The following is a 12689-nucleotide window of genomic DNA, read 5'->3' on the forward strand; positions in this document are numbered from 1 at the left end:
TGACCAGAATGGGTAGTTGAATGTGTACTGTCAGGTTACTCACTGAAATGATAAACAAGCTCTTGAATCAAACAGCTGTGAGAGTGTTGGCGTTTTTTTACGAGCAACTTCAATCAGGGACGAGGAAAGTCAACCTCATGTTCTGACCATTTTAATGATGTGGTACGTCACATGTTTATCAACCAGACCTGCTTTATTAACCTGCTATTTTAATCACAGTATTTCCCCGGGTTATTGGTAATGTATGACAAGCAATCTTTCTGAGAACTCACTTTGTAGTTCATTTTGATTCTTTCTTTATTGCGAAAGGGATGTTGCTGTCTTGAATAGGGTTAAAACGAGGGAAGGTCAATAGCAACATTGACCCTGTTTGGCATTACAATTCTAACAATAATGAAAGTGTAAATATTATTCTCTTCCCTGGAGTATGCATTCAAATAGAAAGCAGAGTGTGTCTCTAAATACATATCTATTTTGTGCTTTATAAATGTAATAGAAAGTCTTCTTAGCCTTGGTTAAAACGTTACAGACCATTTCCATGTGCGCATTTTGTTTGCCAATGAAATGATTTCAACTTTGTTTTAAAGCCAGTCAGAGAGGAGTGGTGAGAGAGTTTGCCCTGTGAATGCAGGGAGAATATAGTGGCTCCGATAGGGACCAGTGAAAAGTATTTGCTAGTATTACACAACTATCGGACAGTTGTTTCCACATACCATGCTAAGCTTTTAACTTAACTTTTTTCAGTCGCACAAAGGCTTTTCGCTGAGTTGGAAAATATCAGGAGACAGGCCTAAAGCAGCCCCTTTGTTTCTTCATTCAGTGTAGTCCTGGTCCACGGCTCTGCGTCCAATGGGGAATATCTTCTTTTTAATCTTTTTTTTCTTTTCAGTTTTGTGTCTATAATCAAACAAAGGTCACCGATTAATGCCAATATGCCAGAGTGTTTTGAATGCAGAACTTTGAAGGTCTTTGATCAGCATGAAATAAAGGATTGTTAAAAAGGAAAGAAGGTTTTTGAAAGTATGATTTACTTTAATGTTTGGACTTACACTAAACTAAGTGTTTTTTACGAAAGATTCATTCTCTTACTAAATGTTTACTTTTGTTTCCGACATTTTAAACTGTGTACCCTACATCTGGCTTATTCTAACAGCCTGTAAAAACATATAAACGCTATAAATCCGTGTGGAATGCATTACACACATAAAATCTATTACATTATAATCAGAATCATAATGTGTCTTTTAACAAATCTATACCTATACATGCTTATAAATGTATTTGTAATGCAATACACACAATATAATGGGTGTGTACGAGTGTGTACTTCTTGCGTACTTGTTCATGTTTAGGCAGGATTCTACCTTGAACACAATTCATTCACACACAAAGCTCAATCCTCTTCCCATTCCATAGCAATGATCAGAGCATTGGTTTTGATGGAATCACGCAGGGCAACTGTCTGCTTTTCAGCTATTAGTGCTGGATTCATCCTTAGGATTTGCGGCTTCTATTCATCCACTGGGGGTGGGGGGGAGCGGGTTGATCCAACTATATGTTTGGAATCTGGTGGGATGCCAAATGTTTGTGTGGGCATTCTTTTCTTTTGAAAAGATGCACATAAGCTCTAGCTCCTAAACATCTTCCCACCGCCCAACAGGACTGAGATCCCCCTGAGAACACTGAAGTTTCAACGGTTCCTGAAAGTTTTGGCGCCATTCTTCAGATACATTCTTCAGATTTACATGAATGGTATTTGATGTAGATGTCTTTTGTCAATGGTGTTGATTGGATGTGACACTATCGAGTAATCAACTCACACAAAATAGCCGCAGGATCTTTTTCAGAACTTTCTGTCACTGTGTAATGTACTGTACATCCAAGAGATGCCCAATGGTGGTGTTGCAACCTTTAAACTTTTACTTAAATGTACCCAATTGTTTCAGGCTACGGCTAACAAACTGGCTTTGTTATCTGTAGGTTATTTCTTAAATCCACACTGGGACCTCTGTGAAGGCAGAATTAGTTTGGGCCTAATCTATATTACCATGACAAGAGAGCAGTTAGTGCTCTGGTTAGTACAGTCAATGACTTGTTTAAGTGTTACTTTCCCATGATCTTATTAATCTGGTCACAGATATCCCCCTTTTTCTTCATCCGTATTTCTTTTTATTCTTTTTCAAGTAAAAAGGAGAGATGCTGGTGTTGTGGACCCCCTTTGGACGAGTCTCTATGCGCACTCTTACTTCTGCATGGATTAGTCAATATAAAGCTGTTTTCTGCTGCCAAGCCCCTCAATGGCAAGTACAATTTTGACAGATTGTGGAGAGAGGGGAACATGGGTAGAAGAAAGGGGATCCTGGTCCGACAATGAGCCATCCTTTGTTCCTGTATAGTGGTCACCTGTCACTCCCCACAATGTGGAGCCACCCCCCTTTAGAACCACTGCAACCTGGAGCCTCAGATCTCATTCGACGAGCTAAGGATAGGATTTAGGGTTGTGCCAGGGAAGTCTTGGGAAACAAAACTGTTTCATGCAGGACAATGGAAAGGACACAAAGGAAAGCGGTGGGTGTAAAAGCTAGTTTGTCATCACACAAATCCCCACAAAGGGGAATACTGTTTACACAACACTCTCGACCAGTCCCCACACCACACACTTTAAACAGCCCTCTCCACTCACTATGGACCGGGGACTAAACTGAAGACATTTGTAGATAAAGTTACTATGCAAAATGAAGAAGATATTATGCAAAGGAATGAAGAGGAACCACTACTTGAAGTGAGGACGTAGTTGATAATGGACCGGCTGATATGACCTCCTAATCACAGCAATACAAATGTTTAATGTAAACGTAGCTAAATGGATCAATTTGACAAAATAAACCCAAAGCTAGTGAATTAGATCAAATAAATAAAGGTACAAATAGAGAAGGAATTCTTGCCTCAGCGTAACAAATGTGGTAAACTCAAAATATTTACAACCTGGTCTGATCATCTTTCCATTGGCATGAACCAACATTGATGACCATTCAAGACAGGAGAGGCATGCCTCCATTCCATTAGTGCCACATAGGTGGAGTAAAGTAAAATTCCACATGTAGCATAATGCCCATCCCCACTCTGGCCCTTTGGTGCCAGAGTGGGTATGATCATTATGGGACAGAGCTTTCCAATGATCATTAAGGTACAGAGCTTTCCACCCTCTGATACAAAACTCAGTGATCCAGAGAGCATAACAATCTCTCTTTGTTTTCTCTACGCATGTTGTAGCTGACACTTTTACTGTCCGGGGATGGCCAGCACCCTTTCGGAGAGCGTTGGTCCTCCTAAAAGCCTCTGCAGGAATCCAAGGGTTCCACATCCCCTTAGTCATGGAAAACAGACAAGAAGTCAGGCCTAGCTCCTCATCTGTCCAAACAGAGATTGTGTCAACATGTCAGGCAAATATGGCCGAGTAATTCGGGCAAAGGAAGTAAACAAGCTTGAGAGTGGAGGTAGAAATGTATTGAGAAGAGCTTATTAAAATCATTTAATTTGATTGAACATGTTTGAGAATCAACGTGAACTTTGGATGAACTGTGAAATGCCAGCATCTTGGTATGCCTGAAAATCCAGCCAACATCAATACATACAATTGTCCTGAATGCACTGAGTAAACTGAGTTTATATTTTCTGAGTGCAAGATGGATGCATGCACAAAAAATGCAAACAAGCGACTTACATCAATTACTTTATTGATAATCAACAGACCAGCAGTTGACATTATTTACATGTACAGTTGAAGTCGGAAGTTTGCATACACATAGGTTGGAGCCATTAAAACTCGTTTTTCAACCACTCCACAAATTTCTTGTTAACAAACTATAGTTTTGGCAAGTCAGTTAGGACTTTGGCAAGTCAGTTGTGTATGACACAAGTAATTTTTTCAACAATTGTTTACAGACAGATTATTTAACTTGTAATTCACTGTATCACAATTCCAGTGGGTCAGAAGTTTACATACACTAAGTTGACTGTGCCTTTAAACAGCTAGGGAAATTCTAGAAAATGATGTCATGGCTTTAGAAGCTTCTGATAGGCTAATTGACATCATTTGAGTCAATTTGAGGTGTACATGTGGATGAGAGTTCCTCTGTCCAGTGTCTGTGTTCTTTGTCTGTGTTCTTTGTCTGTGTTCTTTGTTCTTTGTCTGTGTTCTTTGTCTGTGTCTGTGTGTCTGTGTGTCTGTGTTCTGTGTCTGTGTTCTTAATCGTTTCTTTTTATTGGCCAGTCTGAGATAAGGTTTTTTCTTTGCAGGCCAGCATCCCGGAGTTGCCTCTTCACTGTTGCCGTTGAGACTGGTGTTTTGCGGGTACTATTTAATGAAGCTGCCAGTTGAGGACTTGTGAGGCATCTGTTTCTCAAACTAGACACTCTAATGTACTTGTTCTCTTGCTCAGTTGTGCACCACGGCCTCCCACTCCTCTTTCTATTCTGGTTAGAGCCAGTTTGCGATTTTCTGTGAAGGGAGTAGTACACAGCTTTGTACGAGATCTTCAGTTTCTTGGCAATTTCTCGCATGGAATAGTCTTAACTTCTCAAGAATAGACTGACGAGTTTCAGAAGAAAGGTCTTTGTTTCTGGCCATTTTGAGCCTGTAATCAAACCCACAAATGCTGATGCTCCAGATACTCAACTAAGAAGGCCAGTTTTATTGCTTCTTTAATCAGCACAACAGTTTTCAGCTGTGCTAACATAATTGCGAAAGGGTTTTCTAACAATCAATTAGCATTTTAAAATGACAAACTTGGATTAGCTAACACAACGTGCCATTGGAACACAGGAGGGATGGTTGCTGATAATTGGCCTCTGTACTCCTATGTAGATATTCCATAAAAAATCTGCCATTTCCACCTACAATAATCATTTACAATGTTAACAATGTCTACACTGTATTTCTGATAAATTTGATGTTATTTTAATGGACAATAAATGTGATTTTATTTAAAAAACAAGGACATTTCTCAATGACCCCAAACTTTTGAACGGTAGTGTATGTCAGAAACGGTAAGACAGTATAATTATGAATATTTTCTGTGGGCACAAACACATTTGTTTTATAACGCACAGCTTGTCTGAAGAGCAAACACTCGCTTAGGTGCCGAATGTTATTCTTAAGTGTGGCAAAGGCAAGCCTATTTTGTGGTGTGGCAGAAATATCATGCAAGTCTTTTATGTTGTCTGCAGCTTAGCAGGCTGCGAGTGAAACAGACCAATGGCAGTCGTCCTGAGGAGGAGGACAGTGAGCAAAGTTTATCATTAACATCTGCTGTGTCTTCCCCACCAACCCCATGGTGGGCTATTATGTTGTGACACTGTGGACATTGTCAGGAGTTAAAAGTCGGTCCCTAGGGACCAAGCTTCTTTGAATCCCTTGTGCTCCCAGAAGGGGCTCTTGGAAATCGTACCAGCTGACAGATACACCCCAGGAGACAGGGAATCTACAAACTCAAACCCCAAACCCAGCTTTTACCAATCTTTTAACTGACCATATTGGACAGATAGTTAGTTCGAAGTCATCAAAGCAAGCGTGGGTGAAAAATACACATTTGTATAGGTTCACTTTATTTTCTTTAACATTTTTCTGTGCTCATTAATTTTCCAGTTCAGTAGAAATTTCAGCAGTTCCTCCTTGATTACCGATGTCATTGAGCTCATCTGTTCAAAAGTGTATTTTTTTTCATGCCCTCATAGTAAAAGTGACGATCACAGCGCAGAGGCAATGACAACAGGTTTTTAATCATGGCAATAACTTCCTTTGCACGATTCGTGGGAACCGCCTGCGGCAGACAATGATTGAATTCACAATGGTGCATACAAAGGCCACCTTTGGGAGAAACCATATCCAACAGCATGCTGGGAAAGGGGAGCAATGGCAGCAGATGTTGTCAGAACTATAAGCAACAGATGCCTCCTTGCAAGTATTCAGCCCTGCGCACAAGCCAAGCCGAAGAGCTCAAGAATGGGAGTGCACACAAATAATAGTGGATGTCTCTGTTTTGGTGGAGAGTAGGAGAATGTGATGAGATCAAGATACGATTGATTTGTGATTATTTTAATTTTATTCAACATTGGTTACTTCTTCTTCTTTTTATTTTTTAAATCATGCCAAAATAATAAAGATGTCCAAAAAATTCTGGGTAAAATCAACAACATGCATCTTTCAGACCAACATGCATCTTTCAGTCAGTCATTTATATTTATCAAATGTTCAGTGAAATGGTTCTCATATCCATATAACATTATAATGAAATAGATTAAAAAAGTAAATTAACAATGATTGTGTTTTATAAGCTGTGAGTAAAATAAATGGATCATAATGGGTTTTATCTAACAGACCCATTTTGAATAAAGCCTCCTCTAAAAGGCATATGTATTTATTTTGTTTATAAAACCTAAACCCAGGCTTTGAAATCACTGGTGATCCAGTCCCTGCTTGGTGTCTTTGCTTTGCTAACTCATAGACTTGCCGAAAATGTCTATGTGTAATCAGAATCAGAAGGATCAACCCTGTTTCACGGAGAAGCCACAAGGAACTCAGTGGCGTATATGAGTAGCAATTATATTGCTGGGAGTTGATTACAAATAAGTTGCTGTTGTTGTTCCCAATCAATAATCAATGGTGTTTTCTTCTTCTTTCCTCTGTGTTGTATTGCCTGTCCTTGCGGCCCATGTGGGTTCTGGTCAACATGGCTATGTCAGGCCACAGAAAATCACACAGAGCAGCTGGCTGTGCTTGTTTGTGTGGATCCTCTGAATATGAGTCTTTTCTGAGGGCCCCTCCCTGACCTATGGAGGTCACAGGACACAGGACCTTGATCCCAGGCACCATAATCGACACAGTTCCAAAAAAAAGCCACAACACTTCAATAAATAGTGTGCCCCTGTCACATGTGAGCAAATATATAATGTGTATATAAATGCACAGCACCTCGACTGTCGTGCTCGGAAAGCGCCGGGTTGCCAGGTCTTCTCCATTGAAGCGAGAGTGGGGCGTGCCCCTTGGAGACAGTGTTCAGTGTGGGGTGTGTGGGAATGGACCTGTGGACTGACGCCTGATTAATGACCACAAACACTGAATGCTCTGCTCTCTTGAGATGATAATCATTTCAAATGGCAGATGGGTAGGAAAGTTGAGGTTAGGCCACAATCAACTCGCAATGAATGAAAATCCCTTCGGTTGAGAACAAAGGGGAAAGTATCCCATGTTTTTCGTTGGCCTTTAGCTTAAGGCCAATTACTTGGGGGAAACAAGGGATGGGACCGATGTGTGCTGTTCACTAGATTAACAATGAGGAGGCATCTCACTGGGATTATTGTGACTAGACATGTTAGATGTGACTCATCGTTTCTGTTGTTTATTTTTATTAATAAGTATGGATAGTTACAATCGTGAAAGAAATCAATTGCGGGAGAGGAGTAAATGATGTAATTTGAAATAGTACTGAAGTAATGGAAATAAATCAAATATGTGTTAAGGTAAATAACTCATCCATTTCCAGAGGAGCGTTATCCAATGTTGTTCTTCAATTTTCTGCTCCAGAATTAGTAGGGTAGCAGTGGGCAGAGAGATGTAACAGGTGCTTTGACTTGATGCCACCTCACACACCCCTCTGACTTCTCGTACGCCTCTAAAGCACATTCATCACTGGGCCTCTATAGCTGTAATGCATTTCTGTCATCCCTAACACTGAAACTGTATCTGTGAGCCTCCACTGCTGACACAAAACCTAGAGAACGTCAGTCTCACATTCAGACTAATGACAATAATAATAATAATGATTATTATATTATAGTTTCTTTCCACCTACAGTAGGCGCTCAAAGCGCTTTACATAGTTAGGGGGGAAACTCACCTTTTCCAGTAACAATGTGTAGCACCCACTTGGGTGATGCAAGGCAACCATTTTGTGCCAGAACGCTCACCACACATCAGCTATCATGGTGGAGATGACACAAGACTCAGTGTGAGTATGCAAAGTCATGGCGGGGGATGGATGAATCCATATACATCAGTGCTGAACAGCCCCTATCTCATCCACCCATCCCCCGAGTGCATTGTCCCTCTCCTCTTGTGTCTGTGTCGGACTGCTCTAGTCAGTGGAATTCTGGGGACCTCACTCTGGCTCCAGTCTGCCTGTGATGCCATGCGGCTGGGAGTTGACACGTACGCCTCGCCTCGCCACTCCGACAGACAGATGGTGAGCAACACCCATTAATGGGCTGAGCAGCATTGCTTCGTCCCTGCCCTGGTAACTGCCGGCATGTGCTGGCATTTTCTCATCCCTCTTCTCCAGCAGACTTGCCAGGCCCTGGCTGGCTTGTCCCACACTTCTCTCCAGAGTATGTAAATAACCAGACAGAAAAGGCCTGCTTTCATCTGAATATGAATAGAGGAAAAGAGGAGGCTGAGGGAGAGAGAGCAAGAGAGAGAGAGAAAAGGGGGGGAAACCATAGCCCCCCACCATCGCCCCTTATAGACTTCATTATAAAAACAAAACTCAGACAGGACACAATCAAACTGATTAAAACAATGAGATATGCCCCATTGTGTCCCAGCATTTTTTCTTCTTCATCGTGCTTAGCATAACCATAACAATAATAATTGTTATTTTGGTCATTTACAGCAAACAGTTTTCTTGAACACAGAATTGAATTTGGTTTGTGATTAGTCTCATTCTTTGAAAGGAGTAACTTCTGAAGGGATCTAATGAGTGAGCTGAATTGACCCCAGTCTCTATGAATGAACACGCACATCAGAAAGTCTAATCAGAGAGCAAAGCAAGTCCTAAAGGCATGGACAAATGGCAAAACACACTCTGAACCACACTAATCAAAATGAGACAGATCACTGAGAAAATGTGTGTGAATTAGCTATGTTGTTATGTATATGTAAAAATGAATATTCCACACACACTAAAATGTTTATTCTAATCTACTGAGTCATTTACTTTTTGTTTGTATTCTTATCTTTTATTATTTCTTATTGTTGTTGCATTGTCCAGAAGGAACCTTCACGCAAGCATTTCATTGGACAGTATATACCATGTGTATCCTGTATATCTGACCAGTAAAACTTGAAGTATTAGTCACACGGTAATAAGTGTGATTGACCTAGGTTTCATCCCTGCCTTTCTCCATTGACACAGTACCGTAAAGTGTGTGGTTGAGCATGATGATCAGCTTGATGTGTACTGAACAAGCCTAAATACACTTTTGGCAAAGGATAATTACACTTTTAGAAATAACATTTACATAGATGAGATGTTTTCCTGTCAAGGTCCAAAGTTAATTCATCTTTTGAATTGAAAGAAAATATTTGTGCTCCTTTTCACATTGAAGTACTAAAGAGACTGGGTATCAGTTTTGGAAAATTCATTTGTATCTATGCAACCCCTATTGGAAACTACAATATGGTTCAAACTAGAGTGTTCCTCCCAGACCAGGGAGGTAGAGTAAGCCTTCAAGGCAAACAACGATGCTTCCTCTGCTGGTAGGATAACAGAGAGTTGCTGATTAAGAATGTGTTGGCCGAGGGGGGATCGCAGGCTACCAGAGTTATTGCAGCAGGAAACTGTGCCTGCTTCCTCCCAGGAGTCCCCTGAATAGAGCAAAAACAAGTGATAGATTCAGACTTGGATTAGGAGATTAACACGTTGTATATGTTAATTGGTCTAATTACTGTAAAAAAAACAGCATTAAAAATTGTTATTTTGTTCCCTTTGATTGTCCATCAATTGAGCGCCAAAGTTTTGCAGACAGTTATGAACCTGTCATAGACATAGGTAATGAGGAATGCAACTGTAGTTATGTCGTTGTAATAACTGATATGATAACAATTTGACCGGAAAGTAGCACAATAACAGCATTGTCATAGAGTTGTTTCTTTTCCATGTCCTTTCCGTATTCTGTATTTGAACCTTAACCACAAAGAAACTCATTGCCCCTGAGTACGAGTGAAATTTGGGAGCAACTTGTGCATTCTGACTGGACAGAGAACCATTTGGTTAGGGTACAAATCTCTTCAATAGCTTCTCCCTTGTCCACATGGAGGGGGACAACCTCTCTGCCTGTCATCTACTCCAGTATAATCAAACTAAATCAAACTCTCTGCAATGACAGTAAACACGAGACCCTAAAACAAACACAGAACACACTTTCCCTTCCCAAGTTATCGTGTCAGAGCAGATAAAGCAGCCACGTTCCCCAAATGTTGGCATTTCTTTCAGAGAAGCCCGCTGCTAGCTGTCAAGTGGGATGAACGTTAAAACCGTTTCGGGCCGGCCCAGTTAGCCACTGAATGGGGCTTTCTGCCTGGCCTGCCTAATGGGGCGCCAGTGTTAAAAGCAAATGTGCTGCTGCACAGGGTTTACCGCATGCCCGGATTTGTCATTTGTGAGATTTCATTTGTCCAAGAATGAGCCCGAGTCAGAGGTCAGTGGGCAGGAGAGCAGACCTGCTGACAAGTTCACCGTGCACTGGGGACTAATGAGAGCGCTCCGCCAAGTAAACGGAACAAAGGCAGACGGATTACATGAACTCATTTGTTGACTGGAATCAATAACACTAGTCACTTGGACTCACATTTTCATCCTACGGTTGCCACTGGCCTGGCAAAGGCGCCCATTCAGAAAGCGTCACATGTCGTCCTCTCGCCCCATGCGCACGCCGGCTCGCGTAGCAGCGGGCGACATCGATTTTGTGTCTCATTCCACTTGGCTTGCAGCATTGTCATCATCCCTTTGGTGGGGAGCAGAGGAGGGGTAAACAGAGCTAAATACAAAATGATCACTTTGACAAACTTAGAAACATTATTTGCTCTGGTTAAAGCTAATTGGGCAAGAACAGTTTGTGTGTATGTGTGTGTGTGTGTGTCTTTGTGTGTGTGCATGTGTGTTCCAGAGGAATGCTTGAGATATTTTTCACACAGATGAGGTCTGGGCAAGAGATTTACTGAGGAAGTGCATAGGGACCAAGAGGAAGCCCTTGCTAGTATCCGCCCTCTATCTGCTGAACAAGGAAAGGGAAATAGAGATGCTAGTGTAAACAGTGCTACAGCAGTAAACCATCTGATTATACCTGGAACAAAGTAGAGAGTATTTACTTTTTAACTCCAACATTGATTGATTGCTGTTGGTTGAAATTACATCATGTTTGTGCCCATTGGTTTCATTTGGTCTTTCCAAAAACAGGTGAGAAAAGCAGATAAATTGGCTGTCCACATATGGAGCAGTAGATTATCAGTTGGGTGGTTTAATCTGAAATCCCACTAGGGACAGGACTGTTTCCAAAACAGTCAGTATTCTGTCCTGACGATACGTAAGTGTTACTGAAAAGTGCAAGTTTTTCTATTCTTTAAAGAAATTATTCCAATGCAGCTGCAACAAGCTTACTCAGATGTGCAAGTGTATTTCCTAACACCCTGACTAGACCGGCCACGTTGCACGTTCATGTGATTCAATCATTTCATCCACACTGCTTGCGTGCATCAACGAGCATCTGCGATGCCGAATGCTAACGGTACTGATTAACTGAAGACAATGTGGGGCTATGAAACAACGGAAGCCATTCAAATTTTTGCAAATGTATAAAAAATACAAAACTGAAATATCACATTTACATACGTATTCAGACCCTTTACTTAGTACTTTGTTGAAGCTTCCCGAAATAGCCCGGCTGTTTTCAGTTAGTGTGCGAAACATCCGGAGGCGAATGTCTGAGTATTGATGTAGTTACCTCATACAAGTACTTGGAAGTATGGGTAGACGGTACACTATCCTTTTCTCAGCACATCTCAAAGCTGCAGGCTAAAGTTAAATCTAGACTTGGTTTCCTCTATCGTAATCACTCCTCTTTCAACCCAGCTGCCAAACTAACCCTGATTCAGATGACCATCCTACCCATGCTAGATTACGGAGATGTAATTTATAGATCGGCAGGTAAGGGTGCTCTCGAGCAGCTAAATGTTCTTTACCATTCGGCCATCAGATTTTCCACCAATGCTCCTTATAGGACACATCACTTCACTTTTATACTCCTCTGTAAACGGGTCCCCAAAGCACACACATCCCTGGGTCGCTACTCTTTTCAGTTCGCCGCAGCTAGCGAAAGGAACAAGCTACAAAACACACTCAAACTGGACATCTCTTCATTCAAAGACTCAATCATGGACACTCTTACTGACAATTGTGGCTGCTTGGTGTGATTTATTGTTGTCTCTACCTTCTTGCCCTTTGTGCTGTTGTATGTGCCCAATAATGTTTGTACCATATTTTGTGCTGCTACCATGTTGTGCTGCTGCCATGTTGTGTTGCTATTATGTTGTTGTCAAGTTGTGTTGCTACCATGCTGTGTTGTCATGTGTTGCTGCCATGCTATGTTGTTGTCCTAGGTCTTTCTTCATGTAGTGTTGTGGTGTCTCTCTTGGTGTGATGTGTGTTATGTCCTATATATATATATTTTTTAAATGTTTAATCCCAGCCCACATCCCCACAGGAGGCCTTTTGCCTTTTGGTAGGTTGTCATTATAAATACAAAAAAAATCTTAACTGACTTGCCTAGTTAAATAAAGGTTAATTAAAATAAAACAAAAAATCACCTTCAGCTGCGATTACAGCCTCAAGGATTTCTTGGGTATAATGCTACAAG

Source organism: Salmo salar, chromosome ssa28 (assembly GCF_905237065.1).
Source record: "Salmo salar chromosome ssa28, Ssal_v3.1, whole genome shotgun sequence".
Taxonomy (NCBI): Eukaryota; Metazoa; Chordata; class Actinopteri; order Salmoniformes; family Salmonidae; genus Salmo; species Salmo salar.